We start from the raw sequence: 19,062 nt of genomic DNA, 5'->3' as shown, positions 1-19,062 counted from the left end.
AAGGGGATGACAGAGGATGAGATGGCTGGGGTTGGATGGCATCACTGACTCAATGTACATAAGTTTGAGTAAACTCCATGAGTTGGTGATGGACTGGGAAGCCTGGGGAGCTGCAGTCCATGGGGTCACAGAGTCGGACACAACTGAGCAAATGGATTTTTCAATTGAATATGAATTAAAATCACTCAGTCATGTCTGACTCTTTGTGACCCCATGTTTTATGCAGTCCATGGAATTCTCCAGACTAGAATTCTGCAGTGGATTGTTGTATCCTTCTCAAGAGGGCTTTCCCAACTCAGGGATTGAACCCAAGTCTCCTGCATCGCAGGTGGATTCTTTACTGGCTGAGACACCAGGGAAGCCCCATTCAATTGAATATTTCACTGTTAATTTTTGAGAGTTCTTTATATATTCTAAATTCAACTCATTTATTGGATATGCAGTTTAGAAATATTGTATCCCCAATATTATCTTCTTAATGTGTTCAATTAATTAGTTAATAGCTACCCATATAGAGTTTTTCATTGGTAAATACATGTGTATGAATCTCAAAAGTTGTATATTTCTATATCATGCACAACTAGATAGTTTGATATTTTACTTAAATACAAAGTCTTTTCCTATATTTCTTGTGTATATATGTTAGAAATTCTGGATAATAAAATTTTCATATCTTTCACTGCTCATGGTTGATATTACCAAATTGCTCTTAGTGCCAATTAAGTTTCCTCAGTAGTACACAAGGAATCCTATTTTCTGAACAAACTCACAACAAGCTTGAGATATAAATTATATTCATGGACAGGATTTACTATTATAATGATGCCAATTTTTCTCAGAGTTAATCTATAAGCTAAATAGAAGTCCAGTCAGAATCCTAATACTTATTGTTGGACATTAATGCACAGTTCCTAAAATCCAGTTGGCAGAGAAAAGGTTCAGGAACTGAATGTAATTTCAACATGTAATAGTTTTCCAATATAATAGTAAAGGATGGGAGATTTTTCCACTATATATCAAAGTATACTAGCCATCTAAAATAAATTCATCAGTGTCACACATTGCAGGAATTATTTTACGTTTTATTTCCCCAGAGCTTATGGAAACAGGGAGCTGCAGAGCCACTTGGTAATCTGTGTTTCTCTTTCCCATGAGAACAGCCCTTACAGGAGAGTGAGGGAGCCCTGCCCTTGGCCTGGGTTCTAGAGGGTCCTGTGTGTCATTCATCTGTCTCTACCTTTGCCAGAGAATGTTCCAATCATGTTCTTCCTCATTTAAGACCTTCCTCTGGATACCAAGGAAAACAGAATTTATTTCCCAAACTGCTCCTTCTGGAGCCAGTGTGCTCTCTTCTGAGGTTCTATCCCCAAGGAACCAGAACACACAACCAGTATGCACATAACAGGACCATAGTGATGGTCAACATGTACCTTTTTATAGGTACAATGAACAGAATTTTAATATATGTGAGGATCTGCCGATTACCAAGTATATCCATTCCAATTATATATTCAGGAGACAAATAAATGACCACCAGATGGACCCTTATGCCCAGTGAACTCATAATAAGCCAGGCCTGAGATAGGATACTATTTATTTTCTGGCTTGCATGAGTTACCTCCTTCTTATTAGAAGGGCCACCATGAAACTTTGGGTCCTTTAATATGAAGTCAGTTTGGACACTGTATTCATAAGTCCTCATAAATGTTTATTTTTTTCCTGTGTATAGTAATGCAAATAAATTTTGATAGGTCCCCATTTGGGGAAAGAGGGGGTTGTTCATTAGCAGATATTCTTTACATGGTATTAAAGATTCTTCCTTTTGAAAATTTGGCCACCCCTTCAGTTAATGGGTCACATCTCAGGGAACTGATTCGGCGCCAGAATTTGGGCAATCATGTGTCCCAGATTTCTTTTAGATTTACAGTTTGCATATGAACCAGGTTAGCTGTCTACCTAACTTGCCTCTGGAAACATTGCATCCATTACGTATCCTGTTCTCTGCAGGCCAGCTGCAACTTCCACCTTGCCATTTAAAAAGTTATTGTTCTTCCTTGTTTCTGATGATTGAGCATTACCATCTGGTCTCTATTATTCTAGAATCTTATCATCAATTCATTAAAGGAATCTCTTGCTTAGCCATGGCAACAAAAGAGAGATACCATCAAGATTTTAAGTAATCTGCTACCATTCTCACCAGCAAATTTTTTTCATTTTTCTTTACATTTTATTCCTTTTTTTTTTTTTTTTTTGAGGAAGAGAAGGGACAGATATATTATAGTGTCTCCATAGAAATAGTCATTTAGTGGTTTACTGGATGGGTTATCCATTCTAGCAGTCAATTCTCTGAACATCTATTTCATTTAACAGAGCACTACTTTCTTCAAGTTTCTAGGCTACATCCTTGTGATGCCTTTGCACTCACAGCATCTTTGTCAGGGTACTGGATCCTATATCCTGAGAAAATGCTGACATGTCAGTAAACTCTCGTCCTCACACAATTTTGTGTTCCATAGATCTTGGAATACAGGTACACTTGGAATACAGTTCTAGATGTACCATCCCGGTTCTTTTGGGAGTATGTTGATCAGGTGCCAGTTTCTCTGGGATAATAATTACCCCTTACCTTCCTTGGTAGGCCAAGCACTACCTCCACTGGTAATGTTGTGGTTTAATTCTATTAATAACATAGTAATCAGAAAAGACCCCGATGCTGGGAAAGACTGAGGGCAAAAGGAGAAGGGGGTGACAAAGGATGAGACAGTTGTATGGCATCACCAACTCAATGGATATGAGTTTGAGCAAACTCATAATGAAGGACGGGGAAGTCTGGTGTGCTGCAGTTCATGGGGTGACAAAGAGTTGGATACAGCTTAGAGAATGAACAACAACACAAATCAGAAGGAAAGGTGAGAACAGATTTGGGGAAGATAAGATTGTGCTGTCTGGTACGATGAAGGGGACTCCAAAAACCTTTAGAGGAAAGAGCAAACCATTCTTCAGGTTTCTGGCAGGCTTCAAGGTTTTGAAGGCATTATGGAAACTCAAGATTTTAACCAACCCAGACATCTGCATCATAGTTTGAGGGTCTTGCTGCTTCCCAATCAGTGCTTTAATCTTGAGTTAGCAGACATCCTTAGAATAAGCATCAAGCGCTCTCTGGCACTGTTACTCTTTGCAATTAGTTTTGGTCCCAATCCTGAGCTTTCTCAGCATTCTGTCACAGGGGATTGGTATCTCATTAGATACTGCCAAAAAGTCTCTTTAACTTTCACACATAGCTTTTAACTGATTAGCTTTACATTGTCTCTCTCTCTTAAGCATCAGAAGGACTGATGCTAAAGCTGAAACTCCAATACTTTGGCCACCTCATGCGAAGAGTTGACTCACTGGAAAAGACTCTGATGCTGGGAGGGATTGGGGGCAGGAGGAGAAGGGGACGACAGAGAATGAGATGGCTGGATGGCATCACCGACTTGATGGACATGAGTTTGAGTGAACTCCTGGAGTTGGTGATGGACAGGGAGGCCTGGCGTGCTGTGATTCATGGGGTCGCTACTAGTCGGACACGACTGAGAGACTGAACTGAACTGAGGGCTGATACAGTTTCTGCAGCATCTACTTCAACCCGCGGTTGTAGGGTGAAAGCTCATAAACAAAACATGGTTGCTGTTTGCTGCTGCTGTTAAGTCGCTTCAGTCGTGTCCGACTCTGTGTGACCCCACAGAGGGCAGCTGACCAGGCTCCACCGTCCCTGGGATTCTCCAGGCAAGAACACTGGAGTGGGCTGCCATTTCCTTCTCCAATGTGTGAAAGTGAAAAGTGAAAGTGAATTTGCTCAGTCGTGTCCGACTAGTAGCGACCCCATGGACTGCAGCCCACCAGGCTCCTGTGTCCATGCGATTTTCTAGGCAAGAGTACTGGAGTGGCTTGTGTTTAACTAAAAGTTCTTTTTTTCTTTTTTGTGTGTGTCTATAGTTGTCTAACCCCTGCACTTGTGCAAGCATTTCATTTGGTTTATCACACCAGTTCATGATGTGTGAAAGTTTTAACAGATTCTATGCCAGAATATTCTAGCCACCATACCCCACCACTCAGAAGAATGTACTTGTATTATCAACAGGTTGGGAGGTAATCCAGCTCTTCCATGTCATTTCACACTAATTATTCAGGTCTGTCTTCTGGTAACAATTCAGACCTCAGAAACAAACTCTGGGATGGATGTTAGGACGCAGAGAAGGTGGCAAGATTACATAAAGAGAGAAGGTAGACTGCAACTTATTTGCCTAATGCTCAGCCAACCCCTTGGGGGTTGTCTGAAGCTTGGCATTTCAGAATGGTTCTGTGCTGGAGTGAAGGGGCCAGGCTTTTATATCTTTATACCAGGTAGAGGTGGACTCTGGTGTACAATGTGTTGATTAACTTGGTTAAACTGAAAAATGTGTTTTCTGGTATCATTTCAGCTACCTGCCTAAATGTAAGAGGGTGAATACTGGATGTGGAGGTGAGGGAACTCTCTGTTTTTTTCACACTAAGAGGAAGTGGCTTTGGATAGATTGAGAGGTGTCTGGGGGATTCCATTATTCTCTTCTGTTTTACATCTACTTTGCCATGACTGCTGGCCCTGCTGATCTGCAACGTCTCAAGCCAACCATTAGATGCTTGGCTGTAATTACAGAGAGACAGCCATAGCACAAATACAGCTTCCCATAGACCTCTCATTCTATGTCACCTTTTAGAAAGGTGCTAGACCAGACTTCATCACATGGTGGCAGCAGAGTTCTAACAGGGCAGGCCCCAATTCAGAAGGATTTACTGACTTGGCTTACACCACTTTGCTGACTTTGCATCGGCCAAGGCTGCTGCTGCTAAGTCACTTCAGTCGTGTCCGACTCTGTGTGACCCCATAGACGGAAGCCCACCAGGCTCCCCCATCCCTGGGATTCTCCAGGCAAAGGCAACCACCACCAAACTTAGAGTGGGAAAGGGACAGTAAAAGGCATGATATAGAGGGACATGACTCCAGTCCACCTCAGCTGAATTTTATATTTGTTGTAATAACATGTGTATTAGTTTGCAGTGTATAGTACTATCATGTAATTTACTAGAGGTATTTTTATTTTTTTTACGTCCAAAGCTGATTTTAGAATCAGCATTCCCTTACATTCGTAATAGTGATGTATTTTATCTTTTTGTTAGTAAGTAACACATCATACTGGATTTCACTGATTTTTTTAAAGATCAAATATTTAAAAATGACTATGTCATAATAGTTGCAATAACTCAACATATACATTTTTCTCATTCTGTGAAATTGTTAAAGGTATAAGCTATTTTGCTTTTTAGAATAATGAAGTTAATGTTACTTCATATGCACAAATAGGAATACCTTTCTTAATTTTTTTAATCAGCACTTGAGAAATTCTATGTAAACCTAAACTGATTCTCCATGTTAACACAGAATTTTTAGATCGTCTCTATCCGACTCAATGGACATGAGTTTGAATGAACTCCGGGAGTTGGTGATGGACAGGGAGGCCTGGTGTGCTGTGATTCATGGGGTCGCAAAGAGTCGGACACAACTAAGTGACTGAACTGAACTGATAATAGAATAATTGCAATCTATAGTTGAAAAATGCAGGTTAGATACTATGAGCAAGAATTAAAAATATATATATATATCCCTAAATGGCCTAAATTCAACAACTAAGCTAAATCCAAAGGGGATATATTGGGGGTATTTTGCCATTGCTATCTACAATGCTCATCATGATGTTTGTGTAGATTCTACTAAATATTCAGACTCATAAGACAAAGACTACACTGAATTTCAACCTAGTGAGAAGGATTTAGGACAGAAACACCCTTTGCTAGCAGAATATCAGACATCCTTTGGCCAAATTTATTGTTGTAGACCAGTACAGAATCCCATACATGTCAATATCTGTGTAACATCTCTGTAGATATCACATCCAGGGGCCTCACAAGAGGCATGGCCAGTTACAATAGTCATTGCAGTCAGGGATGAATAGAATAGTTTGTGCTATTATATTTTTATAGCTTTTCCAGGCCAGATTCAGTACACAAACTGGGAGTCATTTTTTAATCATAAATGACGTTGCCTAGCAATTTAGTTTTCATTTCTACCTATATTAGGTTTCCAGGGAAACAGGAAGAAAGCTGTTTTTCTCATGCAGCATGGGAAAGGTTTTTGTTAAACATTTGCCCATACTGTCAAATGTTCCAACCATTATTTTTAAAATAAAATTTATAATAAATGAGTGGGCTTTCATTTCACAAAGATTTTCTTAAATGCCCCTTATTCTCCTGAACTGAGCAGATGGTCCATGTGATTGAGGAGACAGTAGATAATAGCTACTGCTTTTTATTCTCTAGTGATGAAAGTGATAGTGAAAAGATATTGAAAAAAAAAGTTACATGCTGATGCCAGGCCTGTTCTCACTGTGTAATGGAGTATGTACTTCAATATCTATTGATCACACTAACACTGCAGGAAGGAATTGTGGGCACTGTTTAGAGATGAGGAAACCAAGACTAAACACTGTCCAGCTGATCACTAGATTATCATTGCTAAGCACAGTTTAGAAATATTCATCAAATGTCTTACTGATTTTGAACTATCATTGAAAAATCAGAATTTTAAATGAAATAGAAAAGGGAAACAATGGAAACAGTGAAAGAGTTTATTTTGGGGGGCTTCAAAATCACTTCATATGGTTACTACAGCCATGAAATTAAAAGATTCTTGCTCCTTGGAAGAAAAGTTATGACCAACCTAGACAGCATATTGAAAAGCAGAGACATTACTTTACCAACAAAAGTCCATCTAGTCAAAGCTATGGTTTTTCCAGTAGTCATGTATGGATGTGAAAATTGGACCATAAAAAATCTGAGTGCCGAGGAATTGATGCTTTTGAACTGTGGTGTTGGAGATGACATTTGAGAGTCCTTTAGAATGCAAGGAGATCCAACCAGTCAATCCTAAAGAAGATCAATCCTGAGTATTCATTCAGGACTGATGGTGAAGCTGAAACTCCAATACTTTGGTCACCTGATACGAAGAACTGACTCATTGGAAAAGACCCTGATGTTGGGAATGATTGAAGGCAGGAGGAGAAGGGGACGACAGAGGATGAGATGGTTGGATAGTGTCACCGACCCAATGGACATGAGTTTGAGTAGGCTTTAGGAGTCGGTGATGGACAGGGAAGCCTGGCTTGCTTCACTCCATGGGGTCACAAAGAGTTATACATAACTGAGTGAACTGAACTGAACTGAAAGCAAACAGTGTTGTTTAAGTTTTTCTTTGCTTTCACTAATACATAATTATTGCTGGCTAATTATCATTTGAAAGTTGTTTATGGTAAGAGAAAACAAAGATTTCTCAAACAAGCCAATAATATAATTGGAAATTATTTTGCTAAAATGGTAACTCTTTAGTATAATTATATGAAAGTTTTGGTTGGGATCTGTCAAAGATCATAATGATTTAATTAGATACAATAGCAGAAAAGGCATTAACACAGCCATGTGAAACAAGACAGTATAGCAGAAAGGTGTAGTGAGGATAGGTGTAGTGAGCAATTCTCATTTGGCAGAGTGCATTAATGTTCTCATTTTTTTTAACTCTTTGTAATATACAATGGCTAATTCTAATACCTTAAAAGTTAAAACCCTGTGTTCTTATTTTTTTTTAACCAATGAAATTCTTCTCTCTCTCATTTGTTGATTTTCTTTTTAAAATCAATTTAGCAGAAAGATATGGGTTTGATTATATAATTAGATTAAGCCCTCACATATGGTCATATAATTGTTGGAGAGTCATCTTTGATATATAAATATACACATGTATCTATTTTTATTTATATTATATAAACAAACACTGGGGCTTTCTCAGTGACTCAGTGGTAGAAAATCTGCCTGCCAATGCAGGAGACACAGGTTCAATTCCTAAGTTGGGAAGATCCCTTGGAGAAGGAAATGTCAACCCACTCCAGTTTTCTTGCTTGGGAAATCCCATGGACAGGCAGGCTACAGTCCATGGGGTCAAAAAGAGTTGGACAAGACTTAGAAACTAAACAATTAACATATATTATTTATACAGCATTGTAATATGATTTTCATGTTTTATGTGTTTCTGTGTAGTTTCTTTTGTCAGAAATGTTAAAAAAACAAACTTTTACAAGTAACATCATTTTAATTGTAATTAATTTTCCTTATATTTTCATTAGCATGTTATACAGCCTATACTCATGTTTAAATATTATAGCAATAGACCTTTTTATCAAAGTCTAGAATCACCTAATTTATGGAATCTTATTTTTATATAATTTTTAAATCAAATTGTATTAACCCATTTTCAATAATCCAACTTAATATTTATTGTTTGAAAAAACTTACTCCTAGTAAATAAGTATCTAGTCAATACTTCTGCCTCTCATTCAACACTATATCTTTCTTATAAAGGTTTATTGGATTTATAATTATATCATGTAATTTTAATCCTCCCTTTCTTGAACAAAATATGTTTTTAAATAATTGTACTGATAGACTGTAGCTGAAATATTTTTGTGGTGTATATGACAAACATTTTATGTTAATTTATAGTGTCTTACACTGAATAATATATTCAATATATAGTGTCTTGCAAATAGCTGTGAAAAGAAGAGAAGCTAAAAGCAAAGGAGAAAAGGAAAGATATACCCATTTGAATACAGAGCTCCAAAAATTATCAAGGAGAGATAAGAAAGCCTTCCTCAGCAATCAGTGCAAAGAAACAGAGGAAAACAACAGACTAGGAAAGACTAGAGATCTCTTCAAGAAAATTAGAGACACCAAAGGAACATTTCATGCAAAGATGGGCTCAATAAAGGACAGAAATAGTAGGGACCTAACAGAAGCAGAAGATATTAAGAAGAGGTGGCAAGAATACACAGAAGAACTGTACAAAAAAGATCTTCATGACCCAGAAAATCACGATGGGGTGATCACTCACCTAGAGTCAGACATCCTGGAATGTGAAGTCAAGTGGGCCTTAGGAAGCATCACTATGAACAAAACTAGTGGAGGTGATGGGATTCCAATTACGCTATTTCAAATCTTGAAAGATGATGCTGTGAAAGTGCTGCACTCACTATGCCAGCAAATTTGGAAAACTCAGCAGTGGCCACAGGACTGGAAAAGGTCAGTTTTCATTCCAATCCCAAACAAAGACAATGCCAAAGAATGCTCAAACTACTGCAAAATTGCACTCATCTCACACGCTGGTAAAGTAATTCTCAAAATTCTCCAAGCGAGGCTTCAGCAATACGTGAACTGTGAACTTCCAGATGTTTAAGCTGGTTTTAGAAAAGGCAAAGGAACCAGAGATCAAATTACCAACATTTGCTGGATCATTGAAAAAGCAATCAATCTGATTTCGGTGTTGACCATCTGGTGATGTCCATGTGTAGAGTCTTCTCTTGTGTTGTTGGAAGAGGGAGTTTGCTATGACCAGTGCATTCTCTTGACAAAACTCTTTTAGCCTTTGCCCTGCTTCATTCCGTGCTCCAAGGCCAAATTTGCCTGTTACTCCAGGCATTTCTACTTTTGCATTCCAGTCTCCTAGAATGAAAAGGACATCTTTTTGGGGTGTTAGTTCTAAAAGGTCTTGTAGGTCTTCATAGAACCGTTCAACTTCGGCTTCTTCAGCGTTACTGGTTGGGGCATAGGCTTGGATTACTGTAATACTGAATGGTTTGCCTTGGAAATGGACAGAAATCATCCTGTCATTTTTAAGATTGCATCCAAGTACTGCATTTTGGACTCTTTTGTTGACCATGATGGCTACTCCATTTCTTCTAAGGGATTCCTGCCCACAGTAGTAGATATAATGGTCATCCGAGTTAAATTCACCCATTCCAGTCCATTTTAATTCACTGATTCCTAGAATGTCTATGTTCACTCTTGCCATCTCCTGTTTGACCACTTCCAATTTGCCTTGATTCGTGGACCTAACATTCCAGGTTCCTATGCAATATTGCTTTTTACAGCACCGGACCTTGCTTCTATCACTGGTCACATCCACAACTGGGTATTGGTTTTGCTTTTGCTCCATCTTTCATTCCTTCTAGAGTTATTTCTCCACTGAGCTCCAGTAGCATACTGGGCACCTACTGACCTGGGGAATTCCTCATTCAGTATCCTATCATTTTGCCCTTTGATACTGTTCATGGGGTTCTCAAGGCAAGTATACTGAAGTGGTTTGCCATTCCCTTCTCCAGTGGACCACATTCGGCTGTGGTCCATGTGATCAGATCAACTAGTTTCCTGTGATTATGATGTCAGTGTGTCTGCCCTCTGATGCCCCCTCGCAATACCTACCATCTTATTTGGGTTTCTCTTACCTTGGGCATGGGATATCTCTTCACAGCTGCTCCAAGAAAGCCCAGCCGCTGCACCTTACCTTGGGTGTGGGGTATCTCCTCAAGGCCGCCCCTCCTGACCTTGAAAGTGGAGTAGCTCCTCTCGGCCCTCCTGCACCCGCGCAGCCACCGCCTATTGGATGTGGGGAAGCTCCTCTCTGCCGCCGGCCCTGGCCTCAGGCGTGGAGTAGCTCCTCACGGCCGCAACTCTATGCCTGGTCGGTTGCGCCGGGGCCGGCGTCTCTCTCTTGATTATATTCTTTGCAGCCAAAGATGGAGAAGCTCTATACAGTTAGCTGAAACAAGACCAGGAGCTGACTGTGGCTCAGATCATGAACTCCTTATTGCCAAATTCAGACTGAAATTGAAGAAAGTAGGGAAAACCACTAGACAATTCAGATATGACCTAAATCAAATCCCTTATGATTATACAGTGGAAGTAAGAAATAGATTTAAGGGTCTAGATCTGACAGATAGAGTGCCTGATGAACTCTGGACGGAGGTTTGTGACATTGTACAGGAGACAGGGACCAAGACCATCCCCATGGAAAAGAAATGCAAAAAACGAAAATGGCTGTCTGAGGAGGCCTTACAAATAGCTGTGAAAAGAAGAGAAGTGAAAAGCAAAGGAGAAAAGGAAAGATATAAACATCTGAATGCAGAGTTCCAAAGAATAGCAAGGAGAGATAAGAAAGCCTTCCTCAATGATCAATGCAAAGAAATAGAAGAAAACAACAGAATAGGAAAAACAAGAGACCTCTTCAAGAAAATTAGAGATTCCAAGGGAACATTTCATGCAAAGATGGGCTCGATAAAGGACAGAAATGGTATGGACCTAACAGAAGCAGAAGACATTAAGAAGAGGTGGCAAGAATACAAGAAGAACTGTACAAAAAAGATCTTCATGACCAAGATAGTCACGATAATGTGATCACTGACCTAGAGCCAGAGATCTTGGAATGTGAAGTCAAGTGGGCCTTGGAAAGCATCACTACGAACAAAGCTAGTGGAGGTGATGGAATTCCAGTTGAGCTATTTCAAATCTTGAAAGATGATGCTGTGAAAATGCTGCACTCAATATGTCAGCAAATCTGGAAAACTCAGCAGTGGCCACAGGACTGGAAAAGGTCAGTCTTCATTCTAATCCCAAAGAAAGGGAATGCTAAAGAATGCTCAAACTACCACACAATTGCACTCATCTCACACGCTAGTAAAGTCATGCTCAAAATTCTCCAAGCCAGGTTTCAGCAATATGTGAATCGTGAACTCCCAGATGTTCAAGCAGTTTTAGAAAAGGCAGAGGAACCAGAGATCAAATTGCCTACATCCGTTGGATCATGGAGAAAGCAAGAGAGTTCCAGAAGAGCATCTATTTCTGCTTCATTGACTATGCCAAAGCCTTTGACTGTGTGGATCACAATAAACTGTGGAAAATTCTGAAAGAGATGGGAAGACCAGACCACCTGACCTGCCTCTTGAGAAACCTGTATGCAGGTCAGGAAGCAACAGTCAGAAATGGACATGGAACAACAGACTGGTTCCAAATAGGAAAAGGAGTACGTCAAGGCTGTATATTGTCACCCTGCTTATTTAACTTATATGTAGAGTACATCATGAGGAACGCTGGGTTGGAAGAAGCACAAGCTGGAATCAAGATTGCCGGGAGAAATATCAATAACCTCAGATATGCAGATGACACTACCCTTATGGCAGAAAGTGAAGAGGAACTCAAAAGCCTCTTGATGAAAGTGAAAGAGGAGAGTGAAAAGGTTGGCTTGAAGCTCAACATTCAGAAAACAAAGATCTGGTCCCATCACTTCATGGGAAATAGATTGGAAAACAGTGGAGACAGTGTTAGATTTTATATTTTTGGGCTCCAGAATCACTGCAGATGGTGATTGTAGCCATGAAATTAAAAGACGCTTACTCCTTGGAAGGAAAGTTATGACCAACCTGGATAGAATATTGAAAAGCAGAGACATTACTTTGCCAACAAAGGTCCATCTAGTCAAGGCTATGGTTTTTCCAGTGGTCATGTATGGATGTGAGAGTTGAACTATGAAGAAGGCTGATCGCCAAAGAATTGATGCTTTTGAACTGTGGTGTTGGAGAAGACTCTTGAGAGTCCCTTGGACCGCAAGGGGATTCAACCAGTCCATTCTAGAGGAGATCAATCCTGGGTGTTCATTGGAGGGACTGATGCTAAAGCTGAAACTCCAATACTTTGGCCACCTCCTGCGACGAGTTGATTCACTGGAAAAGACTCTGATGCTTGGAAAGGTTGGGGGCGGGAGAAGAAGGGGACAACAGAGAATGAGATGGCTGGATGGCATCACCGACTCTATGGACATGAGTTTGAGTGAACTCCGGGAGTTGGTGATGGACAGGGAGGCCTGGCGTGCTGTGATTCATGGGGTCACGAAGAGTCGGACACGACTGAGCGACTGAACTGAAAAAGCAAGAGAGTTCCAGAAAGACATCTATTTCTGCTTTATTGACTATGCCAAAGCCTTTGACTGTGCAGATCAAAATAAACTGTGGAAATATCCTGAATGAGATGGGAATACCAGACCACCTGCCCTGCCTCTTGAGAAACCTGTATGAATGTCAGGAAGGAATAGTTAGAACTGGACATGGAACAACAGACTGGTTCCAAATAGGGAAAGAAGTACGTCAAGGCTGTATATTGTCACCTTGCTTATTTAACTGATATGCAGAGTACATCATGAGAAATGCTGGATGGAGGAAGCACAAGCTGGAATCAAGATTGCTTGGAGATATATCAGTAACCTCAGATATGCAGATGATACCACCCTTCTTCTAGTGAAGAAGAACTAGAGTGCTTCTTGTTGGAAGTGAAAGAGAAGAGTGAAAAAGTTGGCTTAAAGCTCAACATTCAGAAAACTAAGACCATGGCTTCCGGTCCCATCACTTCATGGGAAATAGATGGGGAAACAGTGGAAACAGTGGCTGACTTTATTTTTCTGGGCTCCAAAATCACTGCGGATGGTGATTGCAGCCATGAAATTAAAAGACGCTTACTCTTTGGAAGGAAAGCTATGACCAACCTAGACAGCATAGAGTAATAATCTCATAACTTCCTCACTAGTAACATTTTCCTGATTCTTCAATTATTCTTGATGCTTAAAGTTATCTTCAGAAACCATCATCCTGAAAGAAACCAGTCTACAGCCAAGAAATGGGAAAATTATTCAGAACTGTAACTTAGAGTGTGTTCAAAAGCAAAACTGTACCAAGATACAAAAGAGATCTCAAAGCTGAAAAACACATCTTTCAAAAAGATGGTTATACATGGAAAAATATGTGTATGTATATATGTGATGTGTGAAATACAAATTTAGCAGTTAAATGCTAATCAGAAATTATTACAGAAATACATATTTCTGATAAGCATTATGTTTCTGTATATAAATTTTTCCTGATTAATATTTAAGAAATGCTAAAATCACATTTTGTATATTACTAAAATCACAATTGTTTCATGGTGAAAAGGTTGATACAGTTTGGTGCTCAAGAGAATTAAAGGAATTGATCAACATTTAAAAAAAAAAAAAGCAGAGACATCACCAACAAAGGTCCATCTAGTCAAAACTATGGTTTTTCCAGCAGTCACTTATGGATGTGAGAGTTGGACTATAAAGAAAGCCAAGCGCCAAAGAATTGTTGCTTTTGAACTGTGGTGTTGGAGAAGACTCTTGAGAGTCCCTTGGACTGCAAGGAGATCCAACCAGTCCATCCTAAAGGAGGTCAGTCCTGGGTGTTCATTTGAAGGACTGATGTTGAAGCTGAAACTCCAATACTTTGGCCATCTGATGTGAAGAGCTGACTCATTTGAAAAGACCCTGATGCTGGGAAAGATTGAGGGCAGGAGGACAAGGGGACGACAGAGAATGAGATGGCTGGATGGCATCACCGACTCAATGATCATGGGTTTGGGTGGACTCTGGGAGTTGGTGATGGACAGGGAGGCCTGGCGTGCTGCGGTTCATGTGGTTGCAAAGAGTCAGACATGACTGAGCTGAACTTAACTGAACAATGAATATTGATTCTGTCTTATAAAGTTTTTATTAATATTTGTATTTCATATTATTAAGGAGATTTCCAATCTTAAAAGGATATTGTGATTCAAGAATATATGATACCAAGAGAATTTTATGTATTCTCTGCTAATATCCACATTTCTAAAGATTCAGAAAAATCAAAATAATATTCATAATAACATCAATACAACTAAGAGTTTTGGAAATATTTATGTCTTATTTTCTACTAGTCATCTATTTAAGTTACAATTAGGAATTAATATGATATTGAGAAGAAAACCGAGTTTTCTTCCTCACTGCTTTGTTAGATAGCCAGGAACTTTACAAAAATAAAAGCAATGACAACAAAAACTGGACGTCAAAGGAAATGCATAGTTACCTTAAAATATTTACTTCTACTTCTTAGTTTTTATTTTCAGTTTTATAGTCTCATGATTTAGGAGGAAAAATAATGACTTCAAGGCAAGAATTCTTAGCAGCTAATGCCCAGATGAATAAAGTACTGTGGGCTAACTAAACTGTCATATATAAACCAGAACTAGAAAATGAAATGGACTTCTTTTCCCCAATGATTGGACAGTTATTGATTCACAGTTGTATAACAGATGAAGTACCAAAGAACCAACACACTCCAAGGTCAAGGAACACTTAAATTACTGCTTTTAAGTTCTAAAGAATGTGTCTATTGATTAATTCATGTATGTACATTTATATAAATGTTCAATTGTCACATAGAGATAGAAAATCAAAAAGCAGGAAAGGAATAGATCATTTAAAAAAATTTTTTAGGAATAGTATAAATTTGAAAAAAAAATTTCTGCATGGTATCTTTACAAGAAGGGTGTTTCTTTGAGATATATTATTTAAAATGCTTTAACTTGATACCATATATGAAAACTGTGATTCCAGCATTTAAAAACTATTCATTTATGTCGGAGAGTGTTTTGCCTACGTTCTCCTCTAGGAGTTTTATAGTTTCTGGTCTTACATTTAGCTCTCTAATCCATTTTGAGTTTATTTTTGTGTATGGTGTTAGGAAGTGTTCTAGTTTCATTCTTTTACAAGTGGCTGACCAGTTTTCCCAGCACCACTTGTTAAAGAGACTGTCTTTTCTCCATTTTATATTCTTGCCTCCTTTGTCAAAGATGAGGTGTCCATAGATGCGTGGATTTATCTCTGGGCTTTCTATTTTGTTCCATTGATCTATATTTCTGTCTTTATGCCAGTAACATACTGTCTTGATGACTGTGGCTTTGTAGTAGAGCCTGAAGTCCGGCAGGTTAATTCCTCCAGTTCCATTTTTCTTCCTCAAGATTGCTTTGGCTATTCGAGGTTTTTTGTATTTCCATACAAATTGTGAGATTGTTTGTTCTAGTTCTGTGAAAAATATCTTTGGTAGCTTGATAGGGATTGCATTGAATGTATAAATTATTTTGGGTAGTATACTCATTTTTACAATATTACACACAGAAGGATCCTCCATGACCCACCTCCCAGAATATTGGAAATAAAAGCATAAATAAACAAATGGGACCTAATTAAAATCAAAAGCTTCTGCACAGCAAAGGAAACTATAAGTAAGGTGAAAAGACAGCCTTCAGAATGGGAGAAAATAATAGCAAATGAAGCAACTGATAAAGGATTAATCTCCAAATTATACAAGCAGCTCCTGCAGCTCAATTCCAGAAAAATAAATGACCCAATCAAAAAATGGGCCAAAGAACTAAACAGACATTTCTCCAAAGAAGACATAAAGATGGCTAACAAACACATGAAAAAATGCTCAACATCCCTCATAATCAGAGAAATGCAAATCAAAACCACAATGAGATACCATTTCACACCAGTCAGAATGGCTGCTATCCAAAAGTCTACATGCAATAAATGCTGGAGAGGATGTGGAGAGAAAGGAACCCTCTTACACTGTTGGTGGGAATGCAAACTAGTACAGACACTATGGAGAACAGTGTGGAGATTCCTCAAAAAATTGGAAATAGAACTGCCATATGATCCAGCAATCGCACTCCGGGGCATACACACCGAGGAAACCAGAATTGAAAGAGACACGTGTACTCCAATGTTCATTGCAGCACTGTTTATAATAGCCAGGACATGGAAGCAACCTAGATGTCCATCTGCAGATGAATGGATAAGAAAGCTTTGGTACATATACACAATGGAGTATTATTCAGCCATTAAAAAGAATACATTTGAATCAGTTCTAATGAGGTGGATGAAACTGGAGCCTATTATACAGAGTGAAGTAAGCCAGAAAGAAAAACACCAATACAGTATACTAACACATATATATGGAATTTAGAAAGATGCAAATGATAACCCTGTATACGAGACAGCAAAAGAGACACAGATGTATAGAACAGTCTTTGGGACTCTATGGGAGAGGGTGAGGGTGGGATGATTTGGGAGAATGGCATTGAAACACGTATGTTGTCATATGTGAAACGAATCAGTAGTTCAGGGTCAATGCATGTTATAGGATGCTCGGGGCTGGCATGCGGGGATGACCCAGAGGGAGGATAAAGGGAGGAGGGAGGTGGGAGGGGGGTTCGGGAGGGGGGTTCAGGTGGGGGAACTTATGTAAACCCGGGGCAAATTCATATCAAAGTATGGCAAAACCAACCAATATAATATTGTAAAATAATTTGCCTCCAATAAAAAAAATTAATTACATAAAAAAAAGAATAAAAAAAAAGTATTCATGTAATAATGATTCTTTAGTCCAAATCTATGTAGAAGCTAAATGGCATTGCACAGATTTTTTAATGTGAGATTGGAGGTTTTCTTTTTACTTAAAATTACAACAGTCTGTCTTATAACAATGAACAACAGCAGCCTTTATCTTCATAGCATGAACGGGAGTTGTAACCATCAAGTGCAACTTTACACTTGTATATGCTGGGCTTATTACCTCAGGCCTTCTCTAGTTTTTCATTCTCCTTTGCCCCATACCTGAAAAATGTTGTCAGACAGCCATTCTCCTCCTCTATATTTTTATTGTACTTTTTACTTTGCTCTGCTTGAATTTTTATTCAGTTTTCAATAACTGGCCTATATAGCATATATGCATATATTAATTTCTTTATTGCTGTCCCCAAATATAATACAAGGAGAGCAATAGGAGATAGTAGTGGTATATTCTGGGTTTCTCAATACTGTGTGCTAAATGCCTAAAACTGTATTTTTCACATAGTGGAAATGCATTAAATATTTTTTATAATAATGAATTTCTTTTGTATCCTCCCCATGAACTCAATAATTTAAAAAAAAAAAATAAAGAATGAAACAATTACCAAAACTGAACCATGTTGCATAGTAGTTTTTGTTCACTTGTTTGCTTAATGCTGAGTCTTTGCTTTCTTTAGTTCTCCCATTTTGGTCTCCCAGACTACTTATAATGAAGCAAATGTGCCTTATTAATTTTTCAATGTGTTCTGTGCCATCTATAATAGTAAAGTTTGCATAATCTTGACTGGGCCACACAGTGCCCAGATATTTGCTTAAACTACACAGTGGATTCTCCTGGGTCTCAAGCTTGCTGGTATATACCATGTATAGATTTGGCCTCCAGTATTGTGTGAGCATTTCTCACAATAAATCTCTTCACATACAACACACACACACACCCTATTGATTTAGTTTCCCTGAAGAACTCTAACATGCCATCCCACCTGCTGTAAAGTATATATTTTCCACGAACATTTTCCTGACCATACAAACCAATCTGCTTATTTGTTGCTATTATTGAATGATCTGTGGATACCACAATTAGAGATACCTGCATCAAAAACAGAATTCACTACAGTTCACAACAATACTGCAAGAAAATCTCTGCCCCTTTATAAAGAGTATATAAATAATAAATAGAACAGAAATAGGATGTTGCTTTAAAAATAAAATAACCAAAAATTGAAACAAGATCTCATCCTCAAACTATTGTCTTTCTTAGTGATATCACTCAACTGCTGACCATTCAAACATTTCTTCAAAAATTTGACTATTACGTTTGACTAAGGAAATTTTAATTCTACAAGTACTTTACTTTGCAAATATTTATGACTACCAACCTAAGACATAATACAAACTTATTCAGGCATATGTGTCAGGATTTTGCTATTCCATTTACCTCCTTAGTATTGGGGATACTTGCCTCTATGATGTTGGAGCACTGCAAATGTGGATTAAAGATTAACTTTCTAGTTAGTAGGTTAAAAGAAAATAAATTTAGGTATGGCAAAGTGAACTCTCAGAGGTTCTGTCCTTAATGAAGGGATAGTATTCAAAGTGTGATTTTTATAATAGAAGATACTTCTAACATGTGATTATTTTATTTCTTATCTTTATAGTTCATTATTTGAATTTTTTGACTCGGAAAAGAGAGAAGATAAAAAAATTATAGAAACATTGCTTATTTGCATATCTCATTTTAAGCTCTGCTAATTACTATTGAAAATGTTGAGGCTACTTATTGGACACTTATTTTGTTGAAGAACTATATTTGCTTAAGATATTCTTAATAAAAGATATCCATAGTATATCAGAATATCAAATTTAGTTTT

This window comes from Moschus berezovskii, chromosome 16 (assembly GCF_049115385.1).
Source record: "Moschus berezovskii isolate FMDL1 chromosome 16, NW_MosBer_1.0, whole genome shotgun sequence".
NCBI lineage: Eukaryota > Metazoa > Chordata > Mammalia > Artiodactyla > Moschidae > Moschus > Moschus berezovskii.
The sequence above is the reverse complement of the archived record's forward strand: the minus strand, read 5'-3'. Positions refer to the sequence as shown.